The following is a 19,398-nucleotide window of genomic DNA, read 5'->3' as shown; positions in this document are numbered from 1 at the left end:
GTTGGGCTCCTTTCTGATCGTGCTGCAGGAAAATTGCCAGGTCAGAGAACATGTATTTAGGGGTTTATTGGCTTGTAGGCTCACAGAAAGACCTAATTGATGCTGTAGATAGCAGTTCTCTAATTTGTTTTCAGTTATTGTTTTCCTAAAGAGGGTGGGTATAATTTTGTGTCACAAGAACCTGAAATTAGGCTCTTAAATATGAATGTAAGCCCCTAAAGAAAGGTTGCCAGACATTTCTGTGGGCTTTGGCAGTGCTTGGGCTATTACGGAATCCCTCATTGCAGGCCACATCTCACTACTCTGCATGTATTCTTAATACAATACAATGGATGACATAGCAGCCATATAGTCCATCACAACCCAGGGGAATGAGCTATGATATCCACTGGACCTCTGTCTCAAGGGATATATTGAGCACAATCTGGCCAAAAGTACTACAACTGTTATATCTTAGGGAGATCTAAAGAAAGCACTCAAACAAAAGTTTTGCTGAGAGAAAGTCACTGAAATCTGCTTCCTTAGGCACACCTTATGCAATCTTTTTCCACTTATGTTTATCTTTCCTTTCTCATTATCGAATTTTGCTGGAATTACAGACCCCCTTTTTCATTCTACCACCATTTGTCACCATTTCAGTTGACGAGCCATGATTTCATGGCATTATAGCCTTGTTTCACTACACGCAAAACCCATATTTCTATTTGTACTCTATATTCCTGTCTCCTCTTTGCCTAGATTTTCCTAAAGCACTTCCGTGCTTACACAGTCATCTACAACAAACCAAAAAAAGCACTTAGAAAACCTACTTATTTCTTTATAGTAGGGAAAGAAATAACTTCTACTCTTTTGGCTATAAGCTGCACTGACGACTTTGCATAGGAACTTGGGTAGATACATATTGTTACTAGCTTATTGTGTTGCCCGTGATTTTCGCTCTAGAAATACTGGAACAAACAAAACTCATATTCCTGTCCCTCGATTTTTTTCAAACATTATCTGAGAGTGGAAAAGAGCACTCATTTGTGGGTGTTTTTTTTTTTTTAATAATATTTTAATTACTCATGTCATGCTCCAGCAAAATGTCCAGCCTTTTGTTAAAATGTGGCTTAATTGCATTACGAAGCCTTCATGGGACCCTCACACATAAAGCGCTTTTCTTCAGACTTTCAAGACCTAAATTTGCAGTTGGCTCCTGACCAGCGCATTCGAGCAGATACGCACGTAGGTAGTGGGCAGACCCTGTGTTGATGAAGTAATCATAGTTGACTGCCTCACCAGTGCTATTCCACAAATATGCCCACAAACAAAAATTGGACATGCATGTTGGTTTTCATTTTAAGTTCATTCACAAAAAAAAAAAAAAGCCCTTGGTATGTCAGAAAGCATGGAGACACCTTCACGGACTGTTGGCTACGCCTCGGCAAAGCTTTACAACAGTCTGTTAGACAAAAAAGAGGCTGATGCAGATACCTTAATAAGCATCCCATCTGTGAGGTCATCGGGATATTTCAAACAACTTTCAGCTCTCATTAGTTTAGCGGTTTCCACAAGCATGTCCTTATCTTTTGTAACTTTTGCAGCCAAACTTCCTGGGAAAGCCTCTGAGCTGGGTGACATTCTTACCCATGGGTCAGTCTGCAGTAATGAGCCACCAATTTATGTGTCCTTTGCACTCTCAGGCAGTATATGTTTATATTAACCTTTCATGTTGTGAATTTTTTCCTTTATCCATGTAATTCTCTGGCTTCTACCATGCAAATCTCATTATTCCTAATAGGCTGCAATTAGGATCTCCAAGCTGCTGATCCCAGTCTTGAAAGGCATTTTCCAAGAATAAGTACTTTTTCTTCTATATTAATGATGGAATATGGAACAGAGACTATACCCAGAAAACAGTGGTGAATAATGGATCCTCCATAGGCTAATGGAAATCCATATCAACTGTCCAGTTTTGTACCTTCATTTAAGAAGGTATAGCATAGTTCTGCTCCGTGTAAATACATTGCGCTCAACATTGCACAGAAATGAGGCTGATGATTTTTCAGGTCTACTAGGCTTAAAAGAATGAAAGGGTATTTATTACAATTTCTTACAGTTTCTTGCACTTGAAAGAGATAAAGCAGCTCCATCAGCACTTGTCAACATGGTAGGTCTTTGTCACACTAATAAGCTCCCCATCAAAGAAGATGTTGTAATCAAATGCTATTTTTCAAGAACTCCCAATTCTGTATTCAGAAATGATTGATTGAAACATGCTTTCTCCATAGGTAGAAGACAGTAATATGTACTGTCTTTATTCAGATCTTTCTTTAGTTTTCTCAGTTCTGCACAAAGAATGTGAGCTAAAAACAAGAACCAGTGAAGACCGGTAGCAGGTGGTTGGGTGGCTGTCTGCTCAAATTGAGACATAGGGACAAACGTGGTCTTCAGAAGAAAGAGAAAATGGAGGCTAAGTATACAGTGTTACAGTATTTCAGGTATGAGATGGGCAACAGGTGGAGTAAAGTCTTGGCTGGAAGAACAGAATAGCAATAGAATAGATTAGAAGAAAAGGCCTGGACAGGAGCAGGGCAAATCAAGTATAAATAAGTCAAAGACTACTAGGATCTGAAATGGTGGAGAATGGGCAAGGCAGTGGTGAAGCTTAGGGAAGACTAAGAGGGATGAAGAGTGTGGTTTCACGCTTAGAGGTACCAAGCTATCTTCTGATCACTTTTTACATCCCAGGTTTCTTCATTTTGGTATGTAACTTGAACACAAGGTTTATTTCTTTCATAATTAAACACTTATTTGTCCAACGCTCTGCTTCAGATCACCTGGTGTGTTCAACAATAGTTTTTTATAAGCAAACAGAAAATGTTTATTAAGTCCCAAATGACATGAGTAAGGAAAGCTCTCAAACCTAGACTTTCTCAGCTACCACTGTTTGTGGCTCTCTACCTTCTTATAGATATCCATCAGAACTAAATATATATATATATATATATATGCAAAAAATCTCTTAGGAAGCACCACTCAGATCATGTTTGTATCACCAGGAAGAGACTTAAGTTTGGATATAATTAATTCTGTGGGTTTCACAACCATTTATCTCATTTTCTTCTTGATGTTTCTCTAACATCCCAATTTTATTCTGCATACTTTATTGCCTATTCAGAGTTTACAGTAGACTCCAGCAATAGTTCTTTTCTGACTATGCTCTCTATAACCAACTTTTCACATAGAGTTTGTTTGGATTTGTATGAATGATCTGTCTTCCAGGCCAGCTGACCTGTAATTTTCTCATTTTATTCTTTTTCTTCTGCTGCCTTATGCATATTAGAAAATGTGATTTTTAAAACACAACAGTCATCACATGCTTCACTGTACTTATCTGTATTGTACTGCTTGCTTTTAATCTGTATAATTTCTGTACTTGAATGGAGACAGTATGTTCTCCTTTTCAATGTGCCATAAAATAAAGGTAGCTTATGCTGTTTGTAAAGGGAGTCTCAGGATCAGTAAAATGCCTTTTCTACCTCACAGAGAAATGTTGCTGTGAATTAAGTGCTATGTTGTCTTGATAAAAACATGATGCAATTCAGAATAACCACATGGAATGTACTTTTAGACCAGAAAAGTGGGTTGAAGAAGAGAAGTCAAATAGACAGTCCTAGGCAATAAGAACTAAATGTAAAGATGTCACTTTTGCTGTATTCTACAATACAGTAAATACCTTGATTTCTCACTGTAGGAAATATAGCAAGGTAAGGGATAGTAACTTTTGGAACTTGATATTTTGAAGGAGGAAAAAATAAGGCTAAGCCTTATAATCCGGTCTTGGTCTCCTCTCTTCAAAAGCCCTCATAGGAAGCCTCTTCATTGGACTCAAGAGTAAAAGAAAGGTGTAATAGTTCAGACTGCAATATCTCTTGTTTACTGAAATAGTAGGTCTCAAACTGAGGATTCACAGGATCATGGTAACTGTTCTCCAGAACCATATTAGACAACACAGTTCAGTGTTTTCTACTACAGTTTAATGGTATGTCGTCAATAATCATCATCCCAATTATTTGGGGAGAAACTTACCGATAAGATGCCCTTTCTCTTCATTTCCTGGAAGCTCACAGAGATGCAATAAAGGCAGCTTTGCTTCCAGGAGCCTGATAATACTCTTGCACTCTGCCAGCCATCTCCATCTGCAATGGTACACAAACACTTGGTTCTAACTCCACAAAGCACTGACCTCAAGATGTAGATATGTGCTTAGTGACACAAAGACACACACAACTGCAAAAAAACAAAACAAACAAACAAACAAACAAAAAGTGAGCAAAGATTATCAGGAAGGACCACCATCACTGTCAGAACTTTGAGCCTGTTCTCTAGAACGAGAACAGTGGTATTTATGTGTAATTGTAAGCCTCCCTGTGCCCTTCAGAGAATAATTACTCTATTGTCAGGTTTTTGTTTATTTGCTTATTTGTTGTGTGTTTCTGTTGTTGTTGGGTATTTTGTTTTTTGGTTTTTTTTTGCAGACATAACCTAAAGCTCGATGCAATAGCTGAAAGTCAGAGGCATCTGAAACATCCTGGATTTCCTGGCCTCCTGACACCACCCAGAAGGGTATATATCTCCTGTAGATCTAGCATCATGTTTGTCTCATATCTATACAGGTAATTCTGATGTTACCCTATACTCATATCTTTCATGATGGCCCTTCTCTTCTAGCAAATAAATGGAAAAAGTATGGTGCAAGAAGGGCACCTGAGGGGATCCTTTGAATTCTGTCATAACTTTTGGTGGTGTACTTGTTTATAACAAAGTAAAATTGTGCAGTCCTGACAACCTCAACAATATACCACACCTTAACCATGCTCATATATTCTGTGTAACCCTTATGCAAAGATCTTAGCCAAGATTAATGTTATACTCCTAGGTGGGAGCATTAACAAAATATTTATTGTGAGACATAATTGGTAAAGTTAGAGTATGCTGTACTAAGGATGTGAAAAGCAGGAGAACAGCACCTTCTGTTTAAAGGAGGAAACAGATACTATTATCAGGGGCTGTAAGAGTGACTTAGGAGATTAAGAAAGAAGGAAAAGAAGGAGGAAAGGAAAGAAGAGAGGGAAGGACAAACAGAGGGAGGGAGGAAGGGAGAAAGGGACAGTAGGAGAGAGGGAAAGTGGAAGGAAGAAAGAAAGGACATGAGCAGGCACTGAAAGTCATAGTGACATGAAGAGACACCTCCTTCTGCAGGCAGTAGACTAGCTTTGTCAGTACACAGCAAGAGAGTGAAGAGAACAATTTGTTCACCATAAACCCTTTCACAAGGGTGAGAAGTGCCCCTGATCATGCCTCAGCCCTTTACCCTTGGAACATCACCATCTGCAAATGCACAAAGTGACGGAGGGCCTGCCTTACACCTAAATGTACCTCTTTAGTTCCTTAATTCCATAGGTACCTTTCCTTCCTTAGGAGATCGTCAAATGAAGAAGATACCAAGGCTGAAGACAAGACTGAATTAATAGTGTATCAACTACTTCACAATGATTGCTGTTTATACAGTCTGACTTTGCAGTATTCATAGGAAATGGATCTTATGGATCTTATCCCTCTCAGGTAGCTTACGGAATATAGCACAAGATAATAATAGTATGATCATAACCCATCATTTCTGGTTAGATGGCTTACCACCACAGTAACTTGTTTGCCTGCATAGACCTAAATGTCAGTGTGAAAACATGATACATTGCCATCAGATTGTCATCAGATCAATTTTAATCTTAATTTGCAGGGCCAAACAATCCCTTCTGCTGAGAGCTCCAGATGCGATAAAAGAATCTAAATAGCAGCCTAATCACCAAGGGAAGATGTGGGAGCAGAGCCTTGTTTTCTGCTATTTGAAACACAGCCAAGGAGTTATTTAATCTGCAGCAACATGTATAGTACCAGTAGCTTGTAAATGAGATGATTAATATAAATTTTAATTTTTTTTTAAGATGTAAAGTTGCAGTAGTTTCCTGTAGGCAGGTGGAACACCACCTCTGGCAACATCTAAATTGTCTGAAAGAATTAAGCATCAAATTTCTTTCAGCAGCTTATGTAAGTACTTGGCCAATTTCAGTAGATACAATCTCATTAATAATATCTCTTGCTCTTTCTTTCATGATTGGATTTCATTTGGATTTTTTTTTTAGGTTTTTTTTTGGAAATCAGCTGAAATAGAAAGTCTTAAAAATTAGATTGCCTCTTTTTCCACTTATTTACTTTTCTCTTCATACTCTTATTTTTAAACTGGAAAGGTGCTTCCTGCAGGTACTGATGTTTGTTTTTTATTTTTTTCCTTCATTCTCGTTATTTATAAATAAAATATCATTAAGGGAGGTAGTAGGAAAAAAAAGCCACAGAGAGGCTGTTTCCAGAAAAGGAGGGAAATCACATTAATTTATATTTTTCTCAGCCTCAGAGTTTACTTCCACACAGTTGCACATGTTTTAAGAAAATGTGTGACTTGAAATGGCTCAGCAGAGAAAGGTGAAAGCTTTTGTAAGCTTCACTCTTTCAGTCTGGATCATCCATGCACCCCCAGCAGACTAGGAACCGATATTTGAAATAAATCAAAATAATAGAATCAAGACTTGCACGCTGGTGCTCATCTTGCCCTAACTGAAGCAGTTTGTGTCACTGTTCCAGAGGAGCATGGGCTCTCAGGTAGGATGGGAAGAGGAGGTTCCTCCACCCACCCCACCCTTGGTCACTGCAGGGCCAGCTCAATCACTGCTCACCTGCAGGGAGGTGGGTTTCAGTTTCAAAAGCAGAGGCAGTCAGTTTCAAAAGCCACACAAGCAATAGCTTTCCCCCCTGCGTTCCTCACTGATTCTCCACCTCCAAAGGCTTATTTGAAAACTGGCTCTGTAGGATTTGGTAAAATGGTCGAGATTATTTTAACTATTTGGCATAGGGAAGGAGCCATACTCTAAAAGTGTAATTTAAATCTGACTGAAATCACTGAGAAGACTCCTGGGTTCAGCACACCTTTGAGCTAGGTATGAGGAAACATCTCCTCCCAATGTACAACAAACCACAGCTGAAAAGTACCAATGGAGACAGGAACCCTGTGATGTGCAGGTGCGTTACAACAGCACTTACCTCATGCCCAGGCCCCACAACAAGGGCTGGTGTGCTGCTGCCTCTGACCTGCACCTGTCTTCATGGCTGCATTCCTGTGTGGCCTATGGATTGCCAGTGCAATTGCTGGCACCTCCTGACAGGTTGCCTTCACCCTAACCTCCTGAAAATGTAGTTATAGGCCTGTGCTGTGTGAATATTCTCTCTTTCCACATCAATTCAAATTCTCATTTAGTATAACTTCAGGGGTTGCCAACAGCTTCTAGCATTATCCCACGTTTCTATAGATTCAGTTACACAAAATAAAACAGAATACAGTTTTGTTCAAGAGAGTAAAACGTTTGTGGAACAAAGGGAGCTCTAGCTCCATTGCTATCTTTTCAACCGTGAGAAGCAGGCATGGTAGCAGTCTCTCTGAAGTCAGTAGGATGAAATGCCAATGCAAAGGATGCAGACAGGTGCCGATGTAACCAAGCCTCCTCAGCCAAGGAGAAAGTGTGATACCATTGTGGTAAGAGACAGTTAATGATAGAACACACTCTTCAGAATTTCTTGCTGCAAGCATTGTTAAACAGTGCTTATTAATTCTACAGCCAAGCTATTAAATTTACTGTCTCAAGTTCGCCACAGCACATTTTAATTTGTTCTGTGAGCTTGCTGCCAATTAAGATTGTTTATAAGAACGTAATGGCTAACCTCAAATCTCACCATTGCAGGGAAGGGAGGGCTAGCCCTGAAGGTACGTGGATGGGAGGCTTCCGACTACACTGGTATGAGGCAGGAAGCAACCACCGGCTGTGCGCAGACATCCCCAAATGGTGCTGTGGCACAGGGACAAGATGTCCCTGCGCTGCCTCAGTCAGGCTGCTACATCCAGCTGGCAAGAGCCTTCCACTCCCTCTCAGACACTGTGAACTCAAACAGTGTGAGCAAAACTGAATCATTTCAACTAAAGGGGCCATGGCAGAAGGAGGGGGCCATGCTGCAGTAGGTGGGGTGCTGTGGGGTGCAGACAGGTTGTTAGCCACTCCCTGGAGTGTGCCACAGGAGCAGGCTTGGCTCCTGAAGGCCACAGAAACCTTGCTGCTGGGTCTCTAGTTGTCTAAATCTCTGTTTTTGTAGTGTTTTTGACATGCTACCTTCCTGGCAGGTCTGCATCAAAGCCAGAACAAGTTGGGCATACCACAAAGCCAGCAAGCAGCATGTTGAGAGCACCCTGGGCTCAGCAGCTGCCCAAGGAAAGGAGCTGGCAGGTTGTGATAGGCTCCCTTCAATAGAAATTTCAAATGAGCATGAAATGCCTCAGCAGTAGCAACACACTGCTCTAACTAGGGGTGAATCTGAGAATGGGGAAACTGCCTCATCCATTCTGAGAGAGGTACAGCTTCCCCTTAGCCCTCTGTAACAAGGCCTTGCCTGTTGGCACGGGGCTCATCCACTTGTTTACAATGAATCTCAACCAGCAAATTAAAACTCATTTTAAAAACAGCTAGCTGAGTTAGTGTTAGCAATACCTTAGAAGCAATGACAAGCACCCTGTGAAGCAGGCACAGTACGCTGGATCTGGCCAGCTACACTGAGTTACACTGAGTGTGATGCTAACAAAATCAGTGGTATTCCCAACAACAGCAAGGTTATTACTGATCTGCACAAATGAGTGACATCGTAGCTACAAAGATGCATACAGTTCTTGCCACCTACGTTCAGGAAAGATGAATTAAGTTTGAGACAGGCCAGGAAGGGCATGCAGGATGGCAGTTGACAGTGGGAATATGTGATGCAGAAGAAAACTGGAGGAATCTAAAGAAAAACTAAGATATGACATTGCTGCTACTTTCTACCATCAGGCAAGAATCATGGTGGGAGAAGATCTGTTCTGGTTGACCGTCAGGAGGGGAATGCTTTGGAACAGCCTGCATGTAGGAGCTAAACAACCAAATCTAAAGATTAAACCTTATTTTCATGTTTAAGCAGGCTTCACATTGTGTTGTTTTGTTGTACCGAGATAAAAAATATCCTTCCTGTACTCAGTTATCATATTTTACAAATTACTGCATCACAGGACCATGCCACCTGGGTTTCTTTGCTCTGCTACCCTTTGCTCTGTGTATATTATCAAAATGCAAACTCCTATAGCCAGTAATGTGATTAGCCAAAGTGACCAATGTAGGAGTGACCAGTGAGAGATGCTAACTTTCCTGCAGTCAAGTTGCAACCGACTGGTTGATAGTTTATTACACTGAAACAGAAATGCTGCAGTACGTAACATTAATATAGTTCCATATTTCTTAACCAATCAGAGGGAAGAATACAGAACACCTTTAAGGTTTTTAGTTGTTAAAGACACATAAAATATTAATCAGTACCAGCAGATGTGGAGAAGGGTTAATGCAATAATACAGGAAGCCAGTACTCACAGACTGTCCTCAAAATGCAAAAGATGAATTTTCTGGAAATAGCAAACCAGAGTGATAAGAAAATTCCTGGTAGTGTTTTTCTAAATGTATCTCAAAATCTATTCATATCTGAAATGCCTGACTAGGAAGAATGCAGAGGTGATTAGCACAGTAACAGTGGCCAAGAGACAAGAACTGCTGCTTCATTCCTACAATCAAGTTACAAATTATAGATGAAGACTGGGAGATATGCAAATGGGACAGCAGTCCTGATGGTATCTATCTTGATGGGACTAATTAATAACAAAACTGCCAGAGAATGAAAAAATCCTGGATTAACTCATAACAAAGATTGAATTTTATGATGTTTGTATATACATAATACAATTTAGAAAACACATTTTGTCTCTTGGTTTGATAACCCTTTCTTTCCCCTATAACCAGAACAATATGGATTTGCTTAAAACAAGAGGGAACTGCAAATGAAAATGGCATCTGCATGCCACTGGAGTGTAGGATAAATCCCATGAAACTGTGGGACATAATTAACAGATGGCAATGCTGTATTGGCTGAATTAAAGAAAATGCTCACCTACCAGCTCTTTCAAAAGAAGTTAAGATAAATGGCTTTCTCAAAACAGGAATCTTTTTCTAGTTATTAGATGTTCTACTCCTTATTAGGGTAAGTTCATCGAGACATCTCTTTGATTTATAAAATGCTTTGTTTGTTCCAAAATCCCATCTATAAACAAACAAATATTTTATTGCATTGTAAACTGTAGTCACTCCTGTTATACTGTCAGCATTGATTAACTTCACTGTAATCTGGTACATCAGTTCATTATAAAAGGCAGACACGGGTTTCTTCTCATGAGAACAAAGTAATGGATATCGGGAGTGAAGACTTTTTTTAAGGCTGTAATCTGCTTTAGTGCAAAGAAAAAACAACAACAAAAACAACAGTGGTTTTGGTGCTGGCCTAAAACAAGCATGGGCATTCTTCTCACTGAGAAAACCCCCCATTATGAGCAAGTATCAGTTTAATAGCCTCTGCGCTGCCTGTTGTGCTAGTGAGGGTGCCGGTTTCCAGCCAGCATCACTCAGGCAGACGGGGTGGAATGCTTGGTTTAACCATTTTCCCTTGTTGTTTAAACAGGATAAGTAGATTTTACTTTTGTCAAATACTTTATGCAGAATAAATCATTCAAGACCTCGGACAGTTATGCTGAAAGAATTAATTTCTGTGTGACAACACCTGTCATCACTTTTCCATTGAATTCCAGATCTCAAAGACAGCTACAGTGGAATAAGTTAGTTTCTTATTTACAAAGAAAAAAGCAACTGTGCTTCTTAAAAACGTCAAGGTTTTGTTTTTGGTGGGTTTTTTTTTTTTTTTGATGGCTCACATTAGAAGGAAATAAAACAGTTAAAGAACGAATAAGAACTTAGGCTGAAATGCCTCGCTGTGGTTTGCTAAGTATTTTTCTCATGTGACAAAGGAAGCCTTCATCTTAGTGTCTAGCTTATGGGTCTAAATTTCACAGTGTGAGTGACACAAATATCACAGCTGTACATCTAACATATGCTGCCTCTTTGCTCATCTTCTGGGTCTCACCAGAGGGGCACAGGGAGAACAGCCAGGTCCTTCCTTTACAACAGCCAGAACTTTATTATTTCTTAGATTGTTTCTAAGCCTCTTGACAAATCCCTGTGTCCAGAGACCCATGCCTGGAGTAGGCAAAAATTTGAAGAAAAGACAAAATTTGATCATACATTTACCCAAAGGGTGAGCCAAGAGCACAACCCAAGCAAAGATTGCTCAAAGCTGGAAGACAGAATCTTGCAAGCTGACATCTTTACAGAACAGAATAACATGTAAATAAATATACTCCTCCCCAGAGATCCAGCAAGTACCCAAATCCCCCTTTTGGAGAGTGGGCACTTAGATTTAGAGGGGACCAACTAGAATATATGTCAGTAGTGTCCAGAGACAAAAATCCTTCTCTGTTCCAAACTTATTTTGTGTGTTAATACTTATATCCTGCCCAAATAGATCTCCTAAACAAACATTCCCAACAGGGAAACAGGCTGCCCCACTTGTTTAAATCTTAAAGAGAAAGGAGAGGCCGAATTCTTTCTGGGAGATTAAAGGTCTTTCTTGAAGTATTAAAAAACCAACAAACTAGACACTGACAGAATGTCACTCATGTAATAGCAGCACCTCACAGCAGCTAGGCACAGACCTGATACACCAGCAAATTAATATGTTACTTAACACCAAAGAGGTTTGACGGGTGCATTTACCTAAAGGCTCAAAAGATCAAAGGATGAAGAGCATAACAGTTATAAGTTTAATGCTGAAAGGGTTGATTTGTGGAAATTTTACAACTGTCACAGTTTTTACATCCCTCCCAAGCCTGTTTCTGAGCCTTTTCAAAGTTCCTCTGAACATTCCCTCTGCTCACACAAGTACCCAGTCTGTCTTGCTTGTCTTGCTTGCTCCTGAGACGAGTTGCTGTCTACAGTCAGTGAGACTCAAGTTCCAGCTGTATATTATATAAAGCATAGATCTTTTACTTTAGTTGGAATTTACTCATACTTCATCTCTGACTGCCCCCTTGCTCCTTTGTTGTATGAGAGGTAATAGAAGTAACAAATCTAACTGCTCCAAATGCTTTCTTATGTTGTCTAATTTTACACATTCCTTTTTGCTTGAGCCCTCCTAGATGAAAAAGAAACAACAAACCTCTAATCTTTTCACTCTCTATGGAAGCTTGGCTTCATTGGAGGGGGTGGGAGCAGCCCTTTCTACCTTTCTGTCAGGAGGGAAAACTTGGAAAGCTTTAGTACCTCTGCAATCAGAAAGGGATAGACACGTCATGCCTAGTGGGAAATACCTAAAGACACAGAGATCAAACTGCTGGGCTAAGCAAGTTCCAGAGAAAACAAGGTTTTTTTCATCCAGCAGCCTGAGGCATCATTAGAAAATCGTTTTCTTGTAGAATTCTTTGTTCTCACGTTGAGGAAGACAATGAGTAAATCAGACTATCAGGTGCTTTCCTGGCTGACTCCATCTCTATGCTGTCAGTCACTAATAAAAGCAGCTCCTATCTCAGGTGTCAGTGGGTGAAACATGAGTCATTCATTTAGTCTTTTTAAGACATTTCTAAATCCAATGCTGCCTTCTTTCCTTTCAAGTTAGAAACTTCACTCCTCTTCTAAAAAGATGCTGACAGCAAGTGTTGCAGAGCACAAGTCATTATCGTTCACACAGATTTCTTCAGTCATTGTTCGATTTCAACTTTACTATTTCAAATCCACCTAAGAAATGTGCCCGTTTCCTAAAAAGAATAGTGACTACTCTGTGATGCTGGGCTAAAGAGAATATGTGCTTTGTTCCGGTGAAAGCAGAGGCTCAGGTTTCAAGTGCCATTGTTTGCTTAGTATTTTTTACAGCATAAACTGATTTCCCACATTACAGATACTAACTTAATGTAGAACTGAAAACTGCCAGAAATGATTTGCATGACATGCTATAAAACGTGTTGCAAGCAAGAGCGCTCTTCCCAAAAGCTTTAGCAGGAAAGTAGTCCTAAATGTCTTGTTTGTGTAATGCACATATTTAAAGTGTCACAAATTACAAATATTGGAGCACTAAATCACTAGGGATTTTTAATTTTCTTCCCAGGACCACTTCATCCTTTAGAACAATATCAGTGCCTCTGGGAGGTCTCATATATCCCTTTTTAATGCTGACACCATGCTCTTCTCAAACAAAAAAAATGCTCCAGGTTTATAAAATAGTTTCCTTTTGGACACAGAGCTTTCTGCCCATAAGGACTTCTCATAAAGCAATTTCACACCAAGGCTGATAGAAAGTAATATGAGATATCCACACAGTCAGTGCCAGACCTCATTCACTTTTGCACTGCCACAAGTGGATGCCCTTCTGCACCAACAGCTACAGATGAGTCTAGAAGCAACTTATCAACTTCTGAATAAGCAGTAGATAAATATAGGCAGAAATAAAGGGTTTTCTCATAAAAAATTCAGATAAGCCGAATGCATCTGCGTCCTGATGGACTTAACTGCACTTAGTGGTCAAACATACAGGTTTTGGGCAGCAAATCTCTCTCTAACAGCTTTAGAAGAATATGTCGCTGCACCAGCGAGAAGAAAATTGTAACAGTGGCAAAAAATAAAATAAAAAAAAATTGGGATTGAGCAGTGTGAGGTTGTGAGGAATAAAAACAAGTCTGACTGTGACAGACTTAGGATAAAGCACCTGTTGTGAAAACAGAAGCCAGTGGCCCAAGTACTGAGTGTGCACATTCATGGTATCCAAAATATGCAGACTAAATAGCTTAGAAAAGGCTCATATGTTCCTAGAAAGCAGGAATCCCTTGCACGACAAGGGTGCTGTGAAGCAGCCTGCCCCTGCACTGCTGCAAGGTGTGCTCACTGCCTGAGCTGTGTGTGATGCCAGCTTCTACCATCACGTCAAGGCAGGTAGCACGCACACAGCCAGGAGGGAATGGGGACGGGGCAGACCTGCTGTTCTCAGACCACAGGGATCCAACGGGATGCTGTGTTGGTAAAAGCTATGTCTGAAAACTGAATGTCAACCAGGGGTTTCTCCTCAGAGAGGAGAAGAAGGGAAAAAGATGCCAGAAGTATTACAGTTCCAGAGTTTAAAAAGTGATTATAAATAGAAGCTGAAAAAGCTGTAAACAATGAAGTTCATAAAATATCACTTCAGTTCTGCCCAGTGTTGTTTTTCGTTGAAAACCTGTATGCTATAAACACTAAATCTTCGGCACAGCATGAAAGAGATGACACACCAGGAAAGAAGACATGCTGAAGAATGATTGATGTAGCAATGCCTTATGGCAATGCCTTCAGTGGAAAGCTGGACTGGGAAAACGTATATGCATAAGAATTAGGTGCAGTATTAAGCCCTGTGGGGCTTCATGTTGCATACACTAAGCAGAAAACAAACTTATCCAAAGGCAACATGAAAGAGAAATAAACTCTAATAAAAATTTCCATTAAATTCAAGATCCCAGAACCCATAAAAACACTGCCTTACTCCTAGCCAAGAGAAATAGGCACACTTTGATTAGTCCTACAAAGAGTGATGTGAACAGTGGAGCTACTGAACCTGCTCCTGTCAGACTGTATATTGTATTTGCATTGGTCTATTGAAAGGTGAAGTTGTGCTGAAGCAAACCCTTGATAATACATTTGTACAGTTTAATTGACATTTACAGGAACATACAGGATAGTGCAGATCCCTGCAGCTCTAGCCCAGAGCAGCCAGTGGATACAAAAAGCTGTTTGGGAGGAATAAGATGCACACGTATGTGCAGTGAGGAAGTACTGCCCATGCCTTGCCTCCACAGGAAACCAGCTAAAACCAGACCCTTTCCTCATCTGCTTATTAAAGGAAGGCATCCAAGAGAAATGTGGACAAATATTTTGCAAAACTGCTGCCCACTTCTTTTTTTTTTTTTTTTTTTTTTTAATAATTGCTGCATTAACTGAAATTGGAACAGTCTCAGAGATCAACACATAGTTCAGATTTCATGAATAGCTGAACTTGAAAAGCCAGGAAGGAAAACAGTCCAAAAAGACCGTAGGTGGTCAAGCACATCTGCTAAGACACTTGAATGGGATCAGGCGGTGAAAAACCACCAAGAAAAACAAAGTGAGGGACCAGCACTGCAGCAGCAGTGAGACACACAGCTTCCCTTCTGCCTCTGGGCTCCCAGGGAGGAAATGCCGAGGGGTGATGCTCTCTGAGGGAGCTGTGTAATGAATACCATTTTGCTGATTTTGATGGCCCTGAGAAGCCATCCTGGAGCCGGTGGTGGCCCAGCAGACATCCTAGTAACCATTCCCTGCAGTGGACTATACGGCAGATGTCAAGGACATCTCTCTCCTTGCAAATAACCATCATTTTCAGCAGCTGTGGCCCAGTGTACATCTATGCCAGTGGCCAAGGCTGGGGCTGTAGCACAGTGAATATGCCCTCTGCTTAATGGTTATGAGGAGTTTCAATGGTATCACAGTGGTAGTGTCCAACTCTTCATATGTGAGCCAGCAAAATGTAAACTAAAGATATCTAAAGTATTTCACTGTGCTTGATAGACCATTTTCTTACCAAAATATCCCAGAAGTTATAGAAAGACAGCTATAAATCTGTTCTGGAGCCATGCATTAGACCTAAATTGAAATAACAAGTTCAGGTTACTGGTTTTTACTTAATTTCACAGCTTCTGTATAAAATGGACATGCTCCTAGTATAAAAGACAACAAATAGCATATAGACTTAGCAGCTATATGTCATTTTCATCATGTTTAACTGAATTAATTTTTTCAGTGAACATAAACACAAAGGCAAGTAATGATTCCATAATAATAACAATATCGAGTTTCCTGTCCCCTGATGACCCAGAATGAAAATGAATGCATCAGCCTGGGTGTGTTATTGATGCTGATTTTTGCCACCTTTACTCTCATAATCTGGAATCATTTCTTTGTTTTGTGGTTTACAACTTTGATGAGAGCAGACCAGTAGTCTGAAATACAGCCTTAGAAATGTCAAAATATAAGAAAATTTGCTCCTGCACTGTCAGACTATCTCATTAATGACTAGTCTTATTACATAAGCTCTATGTGCTGTGCATTTATAAACCAAATTATTGCCTTCATTTACCTTCATTCAAATTCATGCCCTAGCAAGTATTTATCAAGATAAGATGAATGACATCACATATTTTGCCACGAGGTGTTTTACATCTCATACCTGGCTAGACATTGTTTATTCTTCAAACTCTCCTGTAATTACAGATATTGCTTAAGTAACTCGTGTGTGCTAGTGCTCTGAAGCACACCATGTAAACACATCTTGGAAAACTGACTTAACACCTGTGGGAGAGATGATATCATACTTCCTTGGTGGTATTACCATAAACCCTTGGTTCACATTTACTTGTAATATGAGACAAGGGAAACACATGCTGCATGTAGCTAGAAGATAAAATGACATATCTCACTTTTTAATCATTTTGACTTTCCATAGCATAACCAATTCTTTGTTGTGCTCCTTCATCATAACGTTCTTTGCCCATGATTCTTGCCTTTGTTCTCATCCACAACCTTTTCAAGATGCAGTTTCCATTACATATATGCCCCACATGCTAGAAGGCACAGGCACTGTCAAGAAAAACAATTTTAGTGACAATAAAGGGCTTGCTTGAACACACAAAGGAAAAAATACTGGTTAATTTTCAACACAGCAGATAAGCCTGAATCCTGACATCTCCTCCGAAGATGGTCCAAGTCAGAAGAAATGCTACTGGGTGTGCTTAGCTGAGATTTGTGAGAACTGAACACGCAAAGAACCCTACTGTGATGTGGAAATGCCTTGTAACTTCCCCCAAATCCCACAGCTACTATTTCATGTGGCTACTAGGGAAAGTTCCCAGTAATTGGGTGCAGTCATTAAATGAGATCCCTGCGTTAGCTATGAGAAGAAAAATGTATTGTGGCCACAGAAGTACTGCACATCTATTGACTTCACAGTGGAAATTTATCCTGGTAAGAACTACAGTCTGCACTATGTCCACCCAGTTTTCATCACTGTCCTCTTTCTGTACAAAACAAAGTGGGTATTTTAAGTGACAGAAGATATGTCATTAAAATGTCTTAGTTCCACGGTCACTGGAAAAGTTTTCTGAAGAGATAGGTAATTATTGAAGCAAGGAAATGAAAGACAAATTCGATGAAGAAGATGGTCATACTTGTATACTCTGCCCAAATATTCATGATGACAGTGCTACATTTTCTGAACAATGAAACAACATTAGCAGCCAGGGAATTGAAGGACAATGTTTTCCAAGCAGATCATGCAAATAGCTCCTGCTTAAGTAGTAGTTGGTCCTGGGGATGAGTAGCCTCTGTGTCATTCCCATGTGAACAGGAAACACTTTTAATCACCACAACATTCCTATAGCAATAAATTAATATAAGCAATGAAATTTGAAGTCAGTTACACATATTTAACTATTATAGTTTCTTCATACTGTATTTATTAATCATTTTCCACTACCTCACAAGAAATTATTGCAGGACAAAAAATACTGAAAACAAATTGCTTTCTGCTCTGAAAAGAGGGAACAACATAACGTAAATAGCAGTCTTGGAGTTGTGTGATATGAGATTTATCTTAAAAAAATAACAATTTTGTCCTACTCACTCATGCTCATCTGTGTGCCTTGTTTTAGACTCTGGCTTTAAGAAAAACATAGCACAGCTGGGTGCCTGGAATAATAACTGACAAGTAAGTATTGCCATACCTCTAAAAACTATAATCTACAAGGAGACCGGAAGGCTCCGTCTGGAGAAGACTGAGGGGAGACGCTGTGTCTGACTTCAAATACATAAAGGCCTGCAGATAGAAGAACCTATTCTCTGGGTCCCTGGTGGATCAAAGGTGGTATGTCTGAAGTGCGAGGAGGAAAGCTGAAGCATGACATTTGGGAAGGGGAACAAAGTCCCAGAGAAAGTGTCAGAGGATAAAGTGGAATCTTCATCAAGGAGGGTTTTCAGGAGAACACAGACATGGATCTATTGGGCGTGTTACAGGCATATTTGATCCAGACTTGGAAGCAGCAGGGTGGGATAAGTTATCCCTAGAGACCTTCCCTGGTCCTTTATGTCTCCAGCTCCATACTCCCCCCTCTGCAATTTCCAGCTGTAGTTTTTTGTTCTTTTGACCTCCCAGGGTGTTCCACCTTTCATGTGGGGACATGAAGCCAAGGAACAAGGGGTCACAGTAGGGAGCTTTGTGTACTCTGACAGCTCACACACGCATTGCTGGTGCTGTGAGCAGTGCATCTGCAGCCAAGGTCTCTGCGTGTGAACTGTGAGCGTTTCTTCTCCCACGAGTCAGCACATGACCGCATCCACGGCAGCACTGGAGTCGTCTGCCCCAGATGATACCTAACAGATGTAATAAAAGGCGAACACCCTGACTGCCTGTGGAGTTGACTATGTGTTTACTTCCGTTGGTATAGAACTGGATTGTTTTCTCTTCGCTTTTCTTAGTAAAATGGAAAATATCTGTCCAAAGTCATGTATCAGAGGGAACAATTAGCAAGGGTCTGCTTGAAAATAAAAAGACTTTAGGTAAAATAGGCAGTGTCCCAGAGACACATGTACAAGTCTGAGTCCTAGTGATATGCAAGGTCCCAAGGTCCCAAGGTCCCAAGGAAACTGGACAATGTAGCTGCCAAGACACAATTTGAAAAGTCGTGGCTGTCAGGAAAAGTCCCTGGCAACTGGAAAAAGGAAAACATCACTCTCATTTTTAAGAAAGGGAGAAAGGAAGACCCAGGGAACTACAGGCCAGTGAGCCTCGTGTCTGTGCCAGGGAAGATCTGCCTGGAAGCTTTGTTAAGGCCTATAGAATCACAGAATCATAGAATAGCTTAGGTTGGAGGTGACATTAAAGATCACCTAGTTTCATCCCCTTGTCCTGGGCAGAGCTGTCAACCACCAGCTCAGGCTGCCCAGGGCCCCATCCAACTCGATGGGGTTGAATGCCTCCAGGGATAATGTATACACAACTTCTCTGGGTAGCAGTGCCAATACCTCACTGCTCTCTGAGTAAAAAATATCTTCCTAACATCTAACTTCAGCCTCCCTCTTTCCACTTGTCCTGTCACTATCAGATCATGCAAAAAGTTGGTCCTCCTCCTGTTTGCAAGCTCCCATCTTCGTGACCTCTCTCTGGATTCATCTCAACAGCTCCACATCACTCCTGTGCTGGGGGCTTGACGCTTGGACACTGTACTCTAGATGGGAACTCACAAGGACAGAG

This window comes from Cyrtonyx montezumae, unplaced genomic scaffold (genome assembly GCF_038088225.1).
Source record: "Cyrtonyx montezumae isolate F1298 unplaced genomic scaffold, pur_monq_1.0 scaffold_0, whole genome shotgun sequence".
In the NCBI taxonomy this organism is placed as follows: Eukaryota; Metazoa; Chordata; class Aves; order Galliformes; family Odontophoridae; genus Cyrtonyx; species Cyrtonyx montezumae.
Note: the sequence above shows the minus strand (reverse complement) of the source record.